Here is a 15474-nt window from a genome sequence, read left to right as displayed (position 1 = left end):
GCTGCAGTAGTTACTGCAAATAAAGTTAATCTGCTGGAGATATCAAGACAAGCCTATTAACCAGCAACTTTTTCTATTTATTTCAGAAAGGCCATTAAAGCAGTGGTTTCATTACTTTTTTGACTGGTTTTGCTTCTCATCCATGTCTTGAAGGACAAAAAGTGTGAAGAGGCTAGTTTCTTTCCCGGGCTTGCAGTTTCTGACATCCAGAAAGGAAAACCAAATATTTCAATTTTTTAGAAAGAGAAACGTAACAGTGATTGGGAAACCTTTTCATGATATGAAGTGAATATTCATCTTTCTAAGATATACTTCCGAAAATATATGGGGTTCTGTCATTGACTGTTTAATAAATCCAGACATTGATGATTTACGCCAGACCTGGAGAGCGCAGTGTTTGCCTGCCATCTGTCCCAGCTAATCTCCAAATTCCATCTACAAACGTGGATGACTTACAACTTCCCTGATTAATGTCATCTATCATTTTCTTCATAACACAGAGCAATTAATCTCGGCTGGTCCCAGGGGTCCGCCGCAGTAATAGGTTTGTGGGGGGTAGAAACAACCCGCAAAAGTCTGTTTGGAAAGAACACCCTTTAACACCCTTTCCATCCTTTCCCTTTATTCTTCTTTCCTTTATCATTCCTTTTTGTGTGTGTGGGTGTCTTTTACCCCCCTCCCGTCTCTCGTCGCTGTCTGACACCCGTGACGGGGCACCGGTGCCAGGAGCTCCCTGGCCGTGGGAGCGGGCGCGGTGCTCGCCCGCGGGCTGGGCTGGGCCCGGGCGCGCCGCTCCTGATCCCGCAGCCGAGGGGCAGCGGGCAGGTGCCCGCACGGGCCGGGCGGAGGAGGACGGCCAGCAGGAGGAGGAGAGGGCGGCCGCAGCTGCATTGCGGTTGGAGCCGCTGGCTCCCGGGGAGGGGCGGCCGCGTGATGCCGGGGGCGGGCGGAGGCCCGCGGAAGGCGGCGTGGGGCACCGGGGCCGCGGAGCCTCCGCCCCGCCGCAGGAGGGAGGGAGGGATGGAGGGAGGTGCCAGCGCTGCGTCCCGGCGCGGGCAGCGGAGCGGCGAGGGGCGGTGAGTGCGGCGGGCGGGCGCTCACGACAGCCGGGCTGCAGCGTCTGCCCTCCGCGGGCGCGGAGCTCCGCAGGGCGGTGCGGGGATGGGGCGGGCAGCTGCTTGCGGGCGGCCGCGGAGCCGGGCTCTCACCTGCGTCCTCCCCTTCGCCCTCTTCCCTCCGCTCGGCTCAGTCACGCCCGGACCCTGTCCCGCTGCCGCCTCCCCGCTTGCCCCGGCGCGGCTGCGACCGCCTGGGAGTTGCCGCGTCCTGGCAGTTCCCGACGTGGAGCTGCGAAGGGGCCGGGCGGGCGGCTGGGAAAACTGTTTGCTCAGGGATCTTGTAGGTGTCACGCAGAGTTTAGCGCTCAGCACAGCTGCTTGGTTGTGGATACGCTCTTGCTGGGGAAGCAAAGCAAAAAGGCATGACGTGAAGTCATGCCTATAAAAAGTAAAAAAGCCGTCAGAAAGGGTTCGCCCAGCGCCCTGTCAGAGAACCTTTGGCCCGGGACTGAAGCTGTCAGGGCGCTTTGTGAAGTAAATAATTGCTATTTTAATAAAAAAGCCTCTCGTTTGTCAGGTTAATTAGTGCGTGCTGTAGGCGCAGGGCTGTAGTTGCGCCCTTTAAACACGCAGAAGTACCGCTCCGCGCCGCTCCTGACGTGCTTGCGCTGCGTTTTGTAACGGGACCAGCGAGCTGATGTTGCAAGAGTAGCGAAGCGGCATCTGTAAGGAGACCAGAGGGCGTGGGGACAGACATATCGCATACGGTTAGACGACTTCTGGAGCTCTCTGAAACAATGAAAAGGAATGTAAAGAACAGGGTATAATTAAGAAAGAAAATAACTCTTGTAGTAAAGGCTGTTGGCATAAAGTTAAATTCAAGTCTCTTTTAATAATTCAGCCTAAGTGAAATGTAAATCTGTGTTATTATAGAAACTGAAAAAAGTGGTTCTGGGTTGTGGATGTGGCTTTCTGTGTTGTATGAACTATTTCATGTCTAACACTGAGATTGGGAGGCTTAATTCTGAGTGAATTTTCTGATGTGGCTACATCTAACAATTGATAAATTAACACTAAGTTCAAAGAAGCTGCACTGAAGAAAGCTGGTTTAACAGCCTCGTACTTCACTAAAATGTCTACTTTCTAAAATTTGATCAGGTCAGCCTTTAGTTTTAATGCCTGTAAGATAACATATGAAAATAATTTGCTGCTTTTGTTTAGGTCACAGGACCCATCTTGTCCTTTCCTGGCTTTAGTTCTGTTTTCCAAAGACTTTATTGAAAAAGCTGTTTTTCTTTTTTTCTAGGAGGTCTTTTTGAGAGTATCTGGAAGACAGTCGGGGACAAATGTTATGAAAGTCACTTGAGAACATGATGCTGTGCTCTGGGAGCAGGTGATTTTCTTAGGTACACATTGTCCATGGCTTGTTCCCATTTCAGCTATACTGTTGACTTTATTTTGGAATGACTCACTTTCTCTTAAGGCCATTGGTATAACATGAGATAATATTTTAAGACATTCTTAAAAAATCCAAATTTATGTGACTGGTTAATTTTGTGAGACCTCTTTTGACTTGAGATCCAGAAGGACTGTAGAGATGTTTCTTTTTGTTAAGCTGTCGGATGTTCCATTGGTTTTATGGCACTACTCTGGAGTAATGCAAGTTTTCTGGTGAGATGGTATGGGCTATTCATCACTACTTTGTCTCCTTGGTACAGATTAAGTCTTAATACTGTCAGGGGCTTGCTTTTGTAAACAAAGGAATTCAGAGTATCTTTGCAACTACCAAATTATTTCTGATGTTTTATAATTCATTTTCCTGGGCAGTACAAAATACCAGAAATTCCAGCTGTGGTTAGGCACTTGGATTCCACATTTATCTTCCCACATTGTGCATTTTATGACAAGGAGGAGTAGTGGGAAGCTGACAAAGTGATAATACTCTGACATAGCACCTCTATAGGCTATATATCATGCCAGTGTACCATATATTACAGCAATCATACGTAGTGTATCTGTCACAGCTGGTCATAAGAGCTGGAGGGAATGATCTAGGATTGCTGCAGTCAGGCCTGCCATCCAAATCCACAAGAGAACAACAAAGTCTTTATTTGGACCCTATTGCAACAGTAATGTGGGCAGTAGAAAAAGGGATAACTTTATTGACTAGATTGTATGTGATACTAAAATTTTTACTGAATAAAGAATTCAGTTGAAGTACTACAATCCCAGGCTTTCCATTCTTTGTAGTTCCTTCGGTCAATGTGTGTCAGGTGAAATACCCTTTCACTTATGTCTTCCTGACTGCTTTAAATTTTAAAGGTGTAAGTCATTGGTTTATCACACTTAATCACTAGTAAATCAATATCCCAAGTGTATTTGGAATGTAATCAGGAAAAAAAAAAATAGTTCTTGTTTTAACAGCTCCAAATCTGTATCAAATTGATTTTTAACCATAGCAGTCTACATTTTCCAGCTCTATTTCATTAGATTGACAAGTAAAATTGTAGATAATATAAAAGATATCCTAGAATTTCTTACTTTAATAATTTGAAAAAAAAATCTTCTTCATTTACTTTATTTTGTGCTTAAGACTTTTACCTGACAGAGGTTGAAACCAGGATGAAATGTCTTGTGAAGGAGATGCAGGAAATGTTGAGCTAGAATGCTATTATTCACACAGATCACAGGTTTCAGTCTATGATGCATTGTGCTGCTGTGAAAGTTACTCTTCCTTTCAAACACAAAACTATTCATGAGCTAAATATATTCAATATCTTCTTTGAGCTGTTAGTTTATCATAAGCATAGCATGCCTGTCAGAGCTGTGTCCTCAACTCAAATTACCACATACAGGGAAGGTATCCAAATAATATAAGAAGTGGTTGTCACATTTTTTTCATTTACAGACCATGGGCAATTTTACAGTAGAGTCAATTTGCCATTTAAATTTTGGTTTCAGCAGGCCAGTTTTTCTTAGCTGTGTGTGTTAGACCACGTGGAAATAATTTGCATATTACAAGTAGAAAATTACTTTTGTAACAGATGAATATCCCCTTTAACTTTCATATGGTTGGCTGATGGTGTGTGGATATATAAGAGCTTTCTTGAAATTTATGTATGAAAACAATGTCTCTCTTTCCACAGTTGTCCTTATCTCCTTTGTTGTATATTTGTCAATGATGTTAATATTCAAGTTGCTGAAGTTGAGGTCTTTGAATGCTGTTGTAGTTAATTCATTATCCTCATATTCATATATGAATATATAACCTATATAAGATTTGTTCTGTAATAGAAACTTGGAGAAGAAAGAAAGGAAATATTCACCTGAATGGTCAAAATAAAGTAGCAGTGGAAAAAGCAAAATCTAACCTTATGATGCCTGTGTAAAGAGGGTTCTGAAATATTTGATAAAAATAATAGTATAAACTCACACTTTATGATGAGAGGTAATGTTCTGATCACTCATCTTCAAGAAGAAACAGCTGAAATTGTACAGGGCTAATAGGATGGTCTGGTCATGAGGAGATAAAAGAGGTCCTGATTTGTTTGACCAAGTGAAATGAAAGCTATGTAGGACATAGACTCCATCTGCAAACTTGGGAGAGCATCAACAGAAGGGAAGCAGAGGCTTCTGGTAAAGAACATTGCTGTCAGGAGAACAACTAAGTACTACCCTTGAAAAAACTGTCTTGCAGAAATTTGGAGAACATCCTCCTGAAGGAACACATAGGTTATGGAACACCCAGAGGCAGCAGGGGGTGGTTGGGAAGTACTGCAGAATTTTGAGATGGAGTTTGTCTATTTTTCCAGAAGGGATTATATGTGCCCAGGGAGTGTTTGCATTTAGGTTGTGTCAAAGTTTTAAATATCATGCCATGCAGCATGCCAGTCCAGCTCTCCTTTCAGGATGTTTATCATGAAGCTTCAGAAGCTCTTCATTGTTTTTTGGTGCTTGCCGCTGTTCAACCCCTCTTGAGCGATTGTTCTTCTATGTCAGCTTTAAGCTGCTTGCTGCTCCTTAGCAGGCTCAAGCTGCATTGTGTGCAGCCTGCCTTTCTATTCCTGGTTCTTTTGCCTTTGCTTCCGCAGCCCTCTGGGCTCTCTGAAGTGGAACATAAATCTCTTCTGCTCTCTCACTCCTCAGCCTGTGCTTAGGTCTGGCTCTTCCTCTGAATGGCCTTATGCACTCTTATACATTTCTTCTGAAAACACATAATATTCAAAATGTTTTCAAATGAGAGCCGTTTTGTAAAGGAATATGAAAAAATGTAGACATTTTTAGACATTCTTCTGTCACCCTCACATACCAAGGGCAGTGAAGAAAGTGAATGTAGTAGTTTGTGGAGCTAAAATTCTGCTAAAAATGACAACTTAAAAATAAAAGACAAGTTTAAAAGAGCTTTAATCTACCAAATCTTGTTGACTTTTTTGTCTCTCATTTTATGTTGTGTGTAAGAGAGTGTAATTTTGCTTTTGTGTAGCGTGCTGGCATCTCTGGTGGAACTACTCACATTTCAGATAATAGCACAGGCTTCTGTTTCTTTCTCTGTTGTTCCTTAGAGATGTCTTTTGAATCCATTTAGCAACCATAGCAGAGTAGTTGCTGTACTCTTCCTGCTTCAAGTCAGGATGTCAAAGTTTGGCAGACACTGCTCTGTCCCTCAGAGGCAGTAAACTGTATACTGTGGGACCACTTGCTTGTCTATTTGGGTAGAAAAAGGTTTACTTCTAATGTAATTTTATTTAGTAGAAAGATACCATACATGAGTAATTTTAAGTAGAATCCAGCTGGAGAAAGGTAATTCTTTCTCTCTTCCCTGGCCCAAGACGTGATGGTGGCAGCAGTATGGAAGTGGAAGTTACTAAAAGTCATCCAACAGTTGAGTTTGAAATAGGGGCATGTTAACCCAAGCCAGAGTGAAAATAGCTGTGAGACTCATATTTATACCATGGTTAGGAAACTTGTATGATTTTTTTTTTGTTATGTTTATGAAATGATTGCCTCCTCTCTGGCTATTTGTATCCTTTGTCTTGGCTACTGTCCACTCTTTTGGTTTTATTTTAATTAAAGTAACATCTCCCTTTTATTTACTGTTCACTTTATTCCCCCTACTCTTATGTCTTTTAGTGTCTGCAACTCCAGAGGTAGTGGAAAGCTTAAATTTGAATTTTTAAGCAAATGCATCTGCTGGGTGAAAATCCTAGGTGTATAGGGTCTCATAGAATTATATTGAAGTATACATGGGTAACTTACAGGTACTTGGTTTTTAATAATACTTCTTGACAGAAATTTCATGGAGTCTTTAGTATTACTGTAGCTTAAAATTTTAGATAGGGTATAACGTTATTTAATTTAAGGTAAATTACCTGAAGGAGGAAATAAACACATGGTTCTTGCCTCAAGTAATGTATAATGTACTATATGGGGTCTTTACTACACAAAAATTTAATTGTGTTATCTATCAGAAATGCAGATAATTCTACTGAAATTTGTAATGTCCTTGGGAGGCAAAACTGCATATTGTAACAAGAACAAAAAAGGCATTAAATTAATTTACTGATTTTAATTTTAAAAATTATTATATCCTATATTTATTGATCTTTCTCTTTTCTTTGTGTTTTTCTAAGCTTGATGCTTTTTTTTTTGTTTGCTTGTTTGAGGAAAGATAATAAAAGTGAGGAGAAGTCTACCTCAGATCAGTCTGTAACAATTTTATTATGTTATCTGTTGCCTTAATGCATGTATAGTTTTTATAGTCCTACTTTGAAATTAGCCAGTAAATTAAAAAACTAATCAGAAATCTATATTTTTTAAAAAATGAGCATTATAGAAATATGCTTATGGGTGCTGTGAATTTTCTTTTAAAAACATGCGGGTCAAAGTACTTAGATTTAAAAGGCTTTTCCTGCTTTGATTTCAGGGGGACCTAAAGTATAAATGCAGTATTTTATATTCCCCCCGCCAAGTCATTAAGAGCTCAGTTTTGTCACTGAAGGGAGATATATTCTCCCACTGACTTTAATATGTGTAAGACTGGGTTCCAGTAACTATATAATATGATGGTGTTCTTCCAATTAGATAAATACAAAAAAGATTAATCTTAAAATAATTGAGGACAGATCAAGATGTTCTGAGAAATCCACTAGAGTGACAATGTGATTATGTGGATTATCAGTTGCATGTAAAGGATGATGGATAGAAATCCCAGATAGAAGCAGTTGTAACAATATACCTTTTGTGGTCTCTGAAATTAATTTAATAAATGTTTTGGAGATTGACTAATACACAGATAGTGACCTTTTTATTTAGGTCAGTGCGAAGTCAAATATATCTTGGAGATTAGTATTGATCAGAATAAAGCCAAAATCAATCTTGAATTTTGAGGGTCATTACACTTGGAAATAGGATGCAATACTGCAAATGTTGGGTTGTAGAAGGCTCTTACAGCAATAATGGGAAAATAATCTTTTACAAAGGTGCAGTGTCTAAAAAAACAGATCAACTGCTAAAAGATTGGTTATTTAAATAAGTAATAAATTCAGCTCCTTTCAGCTTTTCTTGTTTCAAGAGATGATATCCAACAAAAAGTTGTTTTTATTACCATTAAAGTTGGTAGTGAAGTTCCCTTTTGCTTCAGTGCTGGAGGGATTTTGACCTCCCTGTTTGGAAGCCATAAGCTGGTGTTTAGGAAAAGGTTAACCTATGTTTGGTTAAAGAGGTTTTTATTTGTTTGTTTTTGCTTTGATTTCTGGGTTTTTATTTTAAGTGATAAATTCTTTTCTGTCTTGACTCTTAGCTGTTTTGATGAAACTTAATTTGTGCAGCTGGAGAAGTACAAGTGGAAGAAGTAAATTACAAGACAATGTACCTTTGGAATATTGCATAGCAAGAATAATGAATTTAAATGAAGGGGAACTTGTGCTGCTTGCTATATCAGAAATCTTTCAGCAGAACTTTTTGGTTTTGTCTTTAATAGATTTTTTTGTTGATTTTTGTCTGGTATAAATCTCTGGCCACTGTATCTCATTTAAAAATAACCTGGTGGAAATTTTTAAGGATCTTACCGGAGAGTTTTCAACAGAAGTGAGTCTGTGAAGATCTGAATTGACTGAAATGTCCATCCTGTGTTAAGTAAAATGTTGCAAATGGTATTTTGTAGAAGATTCCTCTGTAAAAGATAAAGTTTTCCCCCTTATTTTCAGAACCTGTTAAAAAATGAAGGTTGTTTTGTTTATTTTCTGCACAGAAGTCATCTTTTGACAGAGAACAGTGGATGATGTTCTCCACAATTAATTTGTACAACTGCATTGATTATACTTTGGGCTGTCACCTAGGCTTATATATTGAAATCTCAGAAACTATATGCAAGGTGATAGATTATGCATTTATGTTTATTTTGAAATGGATACATATTTCTAATCTTAATGATGTGTTTGAATGTGAATAGAAGTCTCTGTATCCGTGTGCATATGCATGATTCAGGGACAATATACCATTGTCCTTGAAAATGAAAGCCCTGTATAAATGCAAGCTGTTGATATTGGAAGTGATCTTCAAAGCTGCTCCATTTAAAGATATTTAACTATTAATAATGAGCTGCATTCCAGATACATTAGTTCATATTCTGAGAGATCAAAGTGCCAAGATTATAGATAGCACTTTTCAGGCTATAAAAGTCCTTTTACCTGAGCAGCTCTTCTTATCAGTGGACTTCTCTTGAATTTCTCATAATAGATATCCTCAGAGAAAATCTGTGGTGGGTATATTAAGACATTTGCCTTATTTGTACCTGAAAGACTTTGAAATGTATTAGCAGAAATCTAGAGAGGACTAATATATGCCACCTTTTGCTGCAATAATATTTGTTTTGGCAGGCTCAGTCAAAAAAAAGACATCAAATTATCAGAAATCCCTCATAAGTGATTTTCAGAATAATATTGCTTAATAATCTGAATGAAGTTACTTTTAAAAATATCTCAGAAAACGGGACTTTTAGAGTAGAAATATCTTACTGAAATATTTGGATTGAATTTGCAAGATGATTTTCCAGTGGACATTCCCAAATGGGATAGTGTATGGGTCAGTTTTACTAAGTAGGCAATGTTTGTTTCCAACTGCTCCCCATTCCTCCGTTTCAAGTACTAACAAAAGAAGATACTAGAATTGAGTTAATTTTCATTGTTTAGGTTGTCAAAAGAAGGAATTAGTATAGTAATTATAATAGTAAATGTATATATTCTGATTTTTGATGTTTCTGTTTTCCTTCAATGAAACTAATGAATAGTGATCAGAAACAATTAGTGATTTTTCTGTTGTGCTCAACCTTTATATTGATACTTGTTTACTCTAGCAATTATTAAATAAAACACATAAAGCACTAATTTACATGGAGCTGACTAGTGAGCCCCAAGTGCCTGTGAGTTCTTCACATCAATCTTCTCTGAGTATGGAATTCAAATGCTAATATATTTAATATGCAAGACCTTTAATGCAGAAAAAGATATTTATTAAAAAGTGATGCAGCCACCTGATTAATTTTAGTTAGTTTTGAAGAGCCCACTCAAAATGGGTCAGGCTTGCACTATTTGAGCTGACTTTGAGAAAGTTTGGAGGCAGTAGGTAACTTGACCTATATTTTTAAACTGGGACTTTAGAAACTGGGCTGAAGGAAGAATTTTGTACACTTCCTTCTATGCATGGAAATATTGAGGGTTGGACATTGACTTAATCTTGTTCTAAGAATTCATATATTAAATGTGCACCTGAGTTAGTCTGCTTTATTTCCTCATCTGAGAGTTTTAAGTGAAGTTCATTATAATTTTATCTGTGTAAAAGCAGAGGAGGCTCAAATTGCATTTAGCCAGGCATGTGTCTATTAAAAATGTCTATTGTATGTCTGAAAAGTGATGCCTTCTGATTTTCAATTGTTTGTTGCTTTTTTCAGTAATAGAATTGAGTGTTTTAGAAGTAAAACTTTATTTTTTCTTAAAAAAGATTAAGAATGTTACAGAACTGATACTGTGTTGCAAAGTGCTGCTGCTTTGATTGGTGTCACGAGTCTCCAATTGTCTTTTGCTTCAGGTCTGCCTCGAGCTATATTAATATGCTACAGTTTCTCAGAAAACACATCACAATCCAGATCCTTTGCTTGTTGTGCTAGTAACTGTTCATCACAGAAGACACAAATGGTCTGACTTTTGAGTCTGAAAAGTCAGACTCAAAAGTCGGACAATTCTTCAGTATTTCTGAAGAACTGTTCTCCAATTGAAAAGAATGTGTGGTAAGACTACAAGAAGAGAATATTTTGGCAGCCTTCAATATATGAAACACATTCATGGTATTTAATGATTTATGATTTATTGCCTTCTGTAATCCTCATTTTTACCAATTTATGGAAATTTCAGTCTATTCTTAATTTAAACCCCTGTGTTAATAGCATTAGTAAAAGCATGACATTAGTAAAGGCATGGGGATGCCTGCTAGTGTTATGACTTGGTGTATTGCTTTTTTTACTCCTTGCCATCAGAATACAAAAGAGTTTGAGAAAGAAGAGGTATTTACCCTTAGTTCCTGCAGTTTTTCTTTTGCTGATCTAGATTGTTTTCTCCTAATTTTTCCAGGCCTTTCAAAATCCTCTACTAAGTCCCAATAGCTCTTATTTGCTAATATTTCTGCATAAAAGCATGGCCTTATATGTTTTTCTTATATAGGAGACACCTGTAGTATTCAAATAGATTGACACTTGGGTTTTTTGGCATTGATTACCACTAGTATTCTTTTGTAATTCATTTTTTTACATGCTGACTTAGTGAGGCTTTAAAAGTTTCCTGTGAGCATGTACAAGGACCACTTGAAAACCGAGGAAGGTGGATGTAGGAATCATCCAGCACACAGAAAATGATGGCATGATCTGGTCAGCGGATACCAAATACATTGTAAAACTTTACTCTAGATGGGGTCCTTTTGGACCACTTTATATTCTCTTTATACCCTTTGCAATACATTAAATCATTCTGCTTTCTAGACAAACATCTTCCAAGTAACAGATTGCAACAAATGTACTTTTGCGGGTATCTGTTAGAAAATGTAGTGGTTTTCAGGTACAGTTTTTCCTGCCCCATTCAAGTTTTTAGGAGCACTTGGGACTATCACTTTTTTCTTCAGTTTTCTTCAGTTTTCATTTTTTTTTTTTCAGTTTTCCAAAAGAAGCTTGTCAAGACGTGGAGAGAACATCTTAACTCTCTGTTGTGATGGCAGTAGATTTCGTGACCTAACGGCTTAGTGATTCATTTAAAGCAAACTTATTTGGGGAAAAGAGAAAGTATTGTACACAGTTTTGCTACAATCAGCATTCTAGTGGCAATTCTTTGTATGAGAGTAGAAGTTTGACTCATGGGTAGCAGTGGTATTACTTGCCTTCCATCTGAATGCTGCAGGGTCTTTGTGTATGCTTGAGGCATAACTTGTCATAGAAGAGACTACTGATGAAACAAAAGCCCTTTCCTATTTTTTCTCATAATTGCCAAATAAGACAATGAAGACTAACAATGTATAATAATGTAAAAGAAAAATCATGCTATTCAACTAAATAAATTAGAACATTTTTGTTGCTTAACTTCTGTGATTTTCTTTTTTTTTTTTTTTAATAAGTTTTTTTCTGTGTAATACTGTGGTTAGCCGTACAAGCAGTTTCCTAATATAATATCTTTATATGAACTGAACACAGTTTAAGCATGGCAGGTAATTGCAATTCAGTGCATGTGGTATGGGAAGAGTGGCTTTGGATAAAATCAATTTGTGAGGCATTAAAAAAATTAACTTCTGTCATTTTTGTTTGCTTCTTCCTCATGAACAAAGGAAACTTGCTTTTGGAAATATAAATGGAAATGTATGCTAATGAGTAGAAAATTCCTTTATGTACTCAAAAAGAGGGTTACAGTACCAAGAAGAACTGAGATTCTGGTTTCAAGCTTCATCAGCAGAAGGATGCTGTTCGAAAAAAATTCTGCCTCGGGTCACAGCTAAAACATTTATTTAACTAGTCTCATTATAAAGCTTTATAGACTTCCAAGAGAAATTAATAATTCAAAAGGACATCTGTTAGTAAATAATTTAAATAACCATTTTTAAGCTAACAGTCATTAGTTACCTGTGTAATATTTCTGAAAAACTGTTCTCCAATTGAAAAGAATGTGGCAAGACTACAAGAAGAGAATAATTTGACAGTCTTCAATATATGAAACACATTAATAGTATTTAATGATTTATGCTTTACTAACATCTGTAATCCTCATTTTTACCATTTGACCTTCAGAGTATATTGTGATAATGAATTGCACAAAACTGAAGCTACTGTAAAAAAACTGTTACTTGCATCTGAGACTTGTCAGTAATTTTATTAAATGGCCTCTAGTTTGTGAACCTCAATTAGTCTTGCATACATTTGAATTTATGTATCTCTGCTCTAACCACTCTGTATGCATTTCTCTTTCATGATGAAAGATACTTTTTTAAAATATGAAAGTCACAGCATAATCTTTGAGCATTCCATGTTGTTATGCCCTAATGCCTTTTCTAGTTTTTCTCTGTAATGGTATAAAACATACAACAACCAGAATTTGAGCTACTTTCATAAAGTTACATTTTGAGGATTCTTGGTTTGTTACTGAAATCTTTTTCAATTAAATCTCCTCCCACTCTGTCCATTGCCAAAATGAACAGATTTTTCTCTGCTGCTGGACAGCAAGGAGGCATTTTCAGATTGCTGTTCTTGATGACTCTAAAATGCCATTCTCATAAGCTGGTATAGAGCCCATCTCTATATGTGTTGGGGTTTGTGTGTGTGTATTTTTGTAATGCATCACTTTATGTTTATAGGCAGTGGATTTCACCTGTAATTCAACTTTCCACACTTCTGTGAAAGCCTTCTGCAACTTTGATAATTCTGAATTATTAACAGGTATGTTTTTCCTTCATTACTAGTTTTTGAACAGTTAACTTCACTTACATGTGGAAGTGCAAATATCTCTGTCTATGGATAGATTAAATATATATATTAGAGATCATATATCCATATTATATATTTATACTTATGTGATATGTCGTAATGAATGAATATATTTCCTTTCTAAATGGGATATATCCCCTTATTCCTTTGTAATTTATGTTTTCTATTGTGTTCTTTGTGCTACTGTTACACACACATGCAGTAGATACTCATAACTGGTCTATTTATGTTTAATAAAATACAATTTTAGACAAAAGTGCATATATATGTGCATATATGAATCATATACTCTCATATTTGATTTTATCATCATTGTAAAACCACAGTTATGTTTAATCCTAGCTTTACTGGTAATTTTCGTATGTTCTGCTTAATCCTTACAATGCTAGTTTTGTAAAATTATCAGAGAAAATTCCTAATTTTGTAGCTGTTTTTTCTGCTGTCAAAATTATGCTAGTGTTGCATGAGAGCCCTCAAATCTAAGACTTAAATGCTTAAAAATAGCAGCTGGCATCAAAACTAATTTTTAGTAATCCTACATCTGCAATGTGGATTCACCTGAAGACAGTAAGTTTTTTTTTTTTTTTTTTTTGAGGTGGGGGGTCCTGGAATATAAAACTAAATTATTTTTATGAAGTTTAAACTTTGTAAAGCTCTGGCTCTGTGGTTTTAACTTTAGCTGCAGTGGGATGGAACCATTGTGTTTTACAAACTATTCACTGTGATTTTGTAAGTGTTTGGAATAGTGTTTGGTAGAGAAGTTCCACAACTGGAAAATATCACTGAAGCTGAGTCTGCAGAGATCAGTGACATTTCATCCCACCTCTCTTGATGCTCTCTCTCTACAATTGCTGTTGTATCTTGGGGAGATTTGGTCACAGAAAAGCCAGAGGTGTTCGTACCTTCTTGAGATAGTAGAGGAACTGCATAAGGACAAGCAATTTCTGCATGTGTGCCCTCACCAAGGTGCCAGCACTGCCATGGAAGCTGTGTTCATAGGCAGGGGCTTTGCTGAAGGCATGGAGCTGTTCTGTGGGGTTTGTGACTCCTCACCTGGGGGAAGGTTTCTCTCTCTGGTGTGCCCTGCGCTGCCATAGCAGAGCAACGGGGACCCGCTGGCAGCCGTGGGCTGTCCCCAGGGCTGTGGTGAAGGGGAGGCTTAGAGCCAGGTCAGAGCTGCTGGTGTGCTGTCAAGGGTTATGATTTAAGTATCTTGTTGTCTGTATGCAATAATAATGCTGCTTTATGTCACACCTGGAGCCTGTCAGATACTGGCAGGGCTCTATTGGCGTTCCATGTGGTTACTTCTTAGTGTCTGGATGTGCTTCCACACTAAGAATCCATAAGCTCATTGAAAATACAGCTCTTAGCCCATGGTGGGTAAGGACATCCTTGTTTGTTGTTTTTCTTGCAGTTGAGTGTGACAAAGAACCTCTGTTTGTTGAGTAAACTCAGTAAAGGGTTCAGCTGTGTCTGAACAAAGGTATTAAGGAATATCAGGCTCTCCAAACAACCCAGAAAGGATTATACCATTTTTCTTTTCCAGCTGAGAGGCTGTATTAACAAAATAAATAAAATTGAAGGAAAACAATTACCTCCTTGCTTAAATAAACTTGGAGAGTTTTTTGAAATGTGTTTGAAATCTGGATGTCACATTTAAATCTAATTAGACCTGGAAAGATGCATGTGAGATTGAGCCAATGTCTCCCAGTCAACCTTGCACTGCAGTGCTTCCAGCAGAAAGTTGTTGCAATGAGAAGCAGAGTTTGGATGAATTTCTCTTGCTGTTTTGTTTTTAATTTTATTTTGGGTTTTGTGGGTTTTCTTTTGTTTGTTTTTTCTTTTCTTCAGAGAAGTGCTTCTTAAATACTATTTATATACTGTGACCTCCTGTGTGATATTGATTATAATTAATGTTGAATTAGGGTGCATCTGCATTTAATTTTGAAAAGAATGAGCTGGAAGGCATTGCTTAGGCTTGTAATTGTACTTTGTATTCATGCTAAGATATATTGCTTCTTGTTAGGAGAAGAACCAAATGTCTATATGTGTCTTGAAATGGTCCCATTTATTGGATGTGAGTTCTTTTATCTGAGTTCCAGTTTAAGCAGTGATAGCAAGGCTTAGTCTGAAGATTTTTGATAACAGTAGGAATTAATGTAGGAATTATCTTTTCTTGATTTAATCTTGCCTGTCAGCTATGAAGAGTTGTACCTTGTGGTTTGCTCTTTATTAATTAGCTTTTGTCTGGTAAGCACAGGATGGAAAGTTACTCTTGTAGGCAAAATCAAAACCTCAGAGGCTGAGGTAGTGCCAGTTCTTAGCCCTGGCCTCAGAAGGAGCCAGGATAAGCAAACAATGTTGCCTGTCTTCTTCTGTGATGCTATTTTTTCTATAACTCCTCAT

At 37.6% G+C, this 15474-nt stretch overlaps 1 protein-coding gene across 1 annotated transcript in view; it reads left to right on the top strand.

Annotated features, from left to right (window-relative positions):
- The first annotated feature begins 1192 nt into the window (after window positions 1-1192).
- THSD7A (thrombospondin type 1 domain containing 7A) overlaps window positions 1193-15474 on the top strand; it is a 267166-nt gene continuing 252884 nt past the window's right edge. The window contains exons 1-2 of the mRNA XM_030264733.4: window positions 1193-2464; window positions 12939-13020. The gene's annotated coding sequence lies outside the window, so the exon portion shown is untranslated. The remainder of the gene's footprint in view (window positions 2465-12938; window positions 13021-15474) is intronic.

The sequence above is a fragment of the Taeniopygia guttata genome, chromosome 2 (assembly GCF_048771995.1).
Source record: "Taeniopygia guttata chromosome 2, bTaeGut7.mat, whole genome shotgun sequence".
Taxonomy (NCBI): domain Eukaryota; kingdom Metazoa; phylum Chordata; class Aves; order Passeriformes; family Estrildidae; genus Taeniopygia; species Taeniopygia guttata.
Note: the sequence above shows the minus strand (reverse complement) of the source record. Positions and strands in the feature narration are given on the sequence as shown.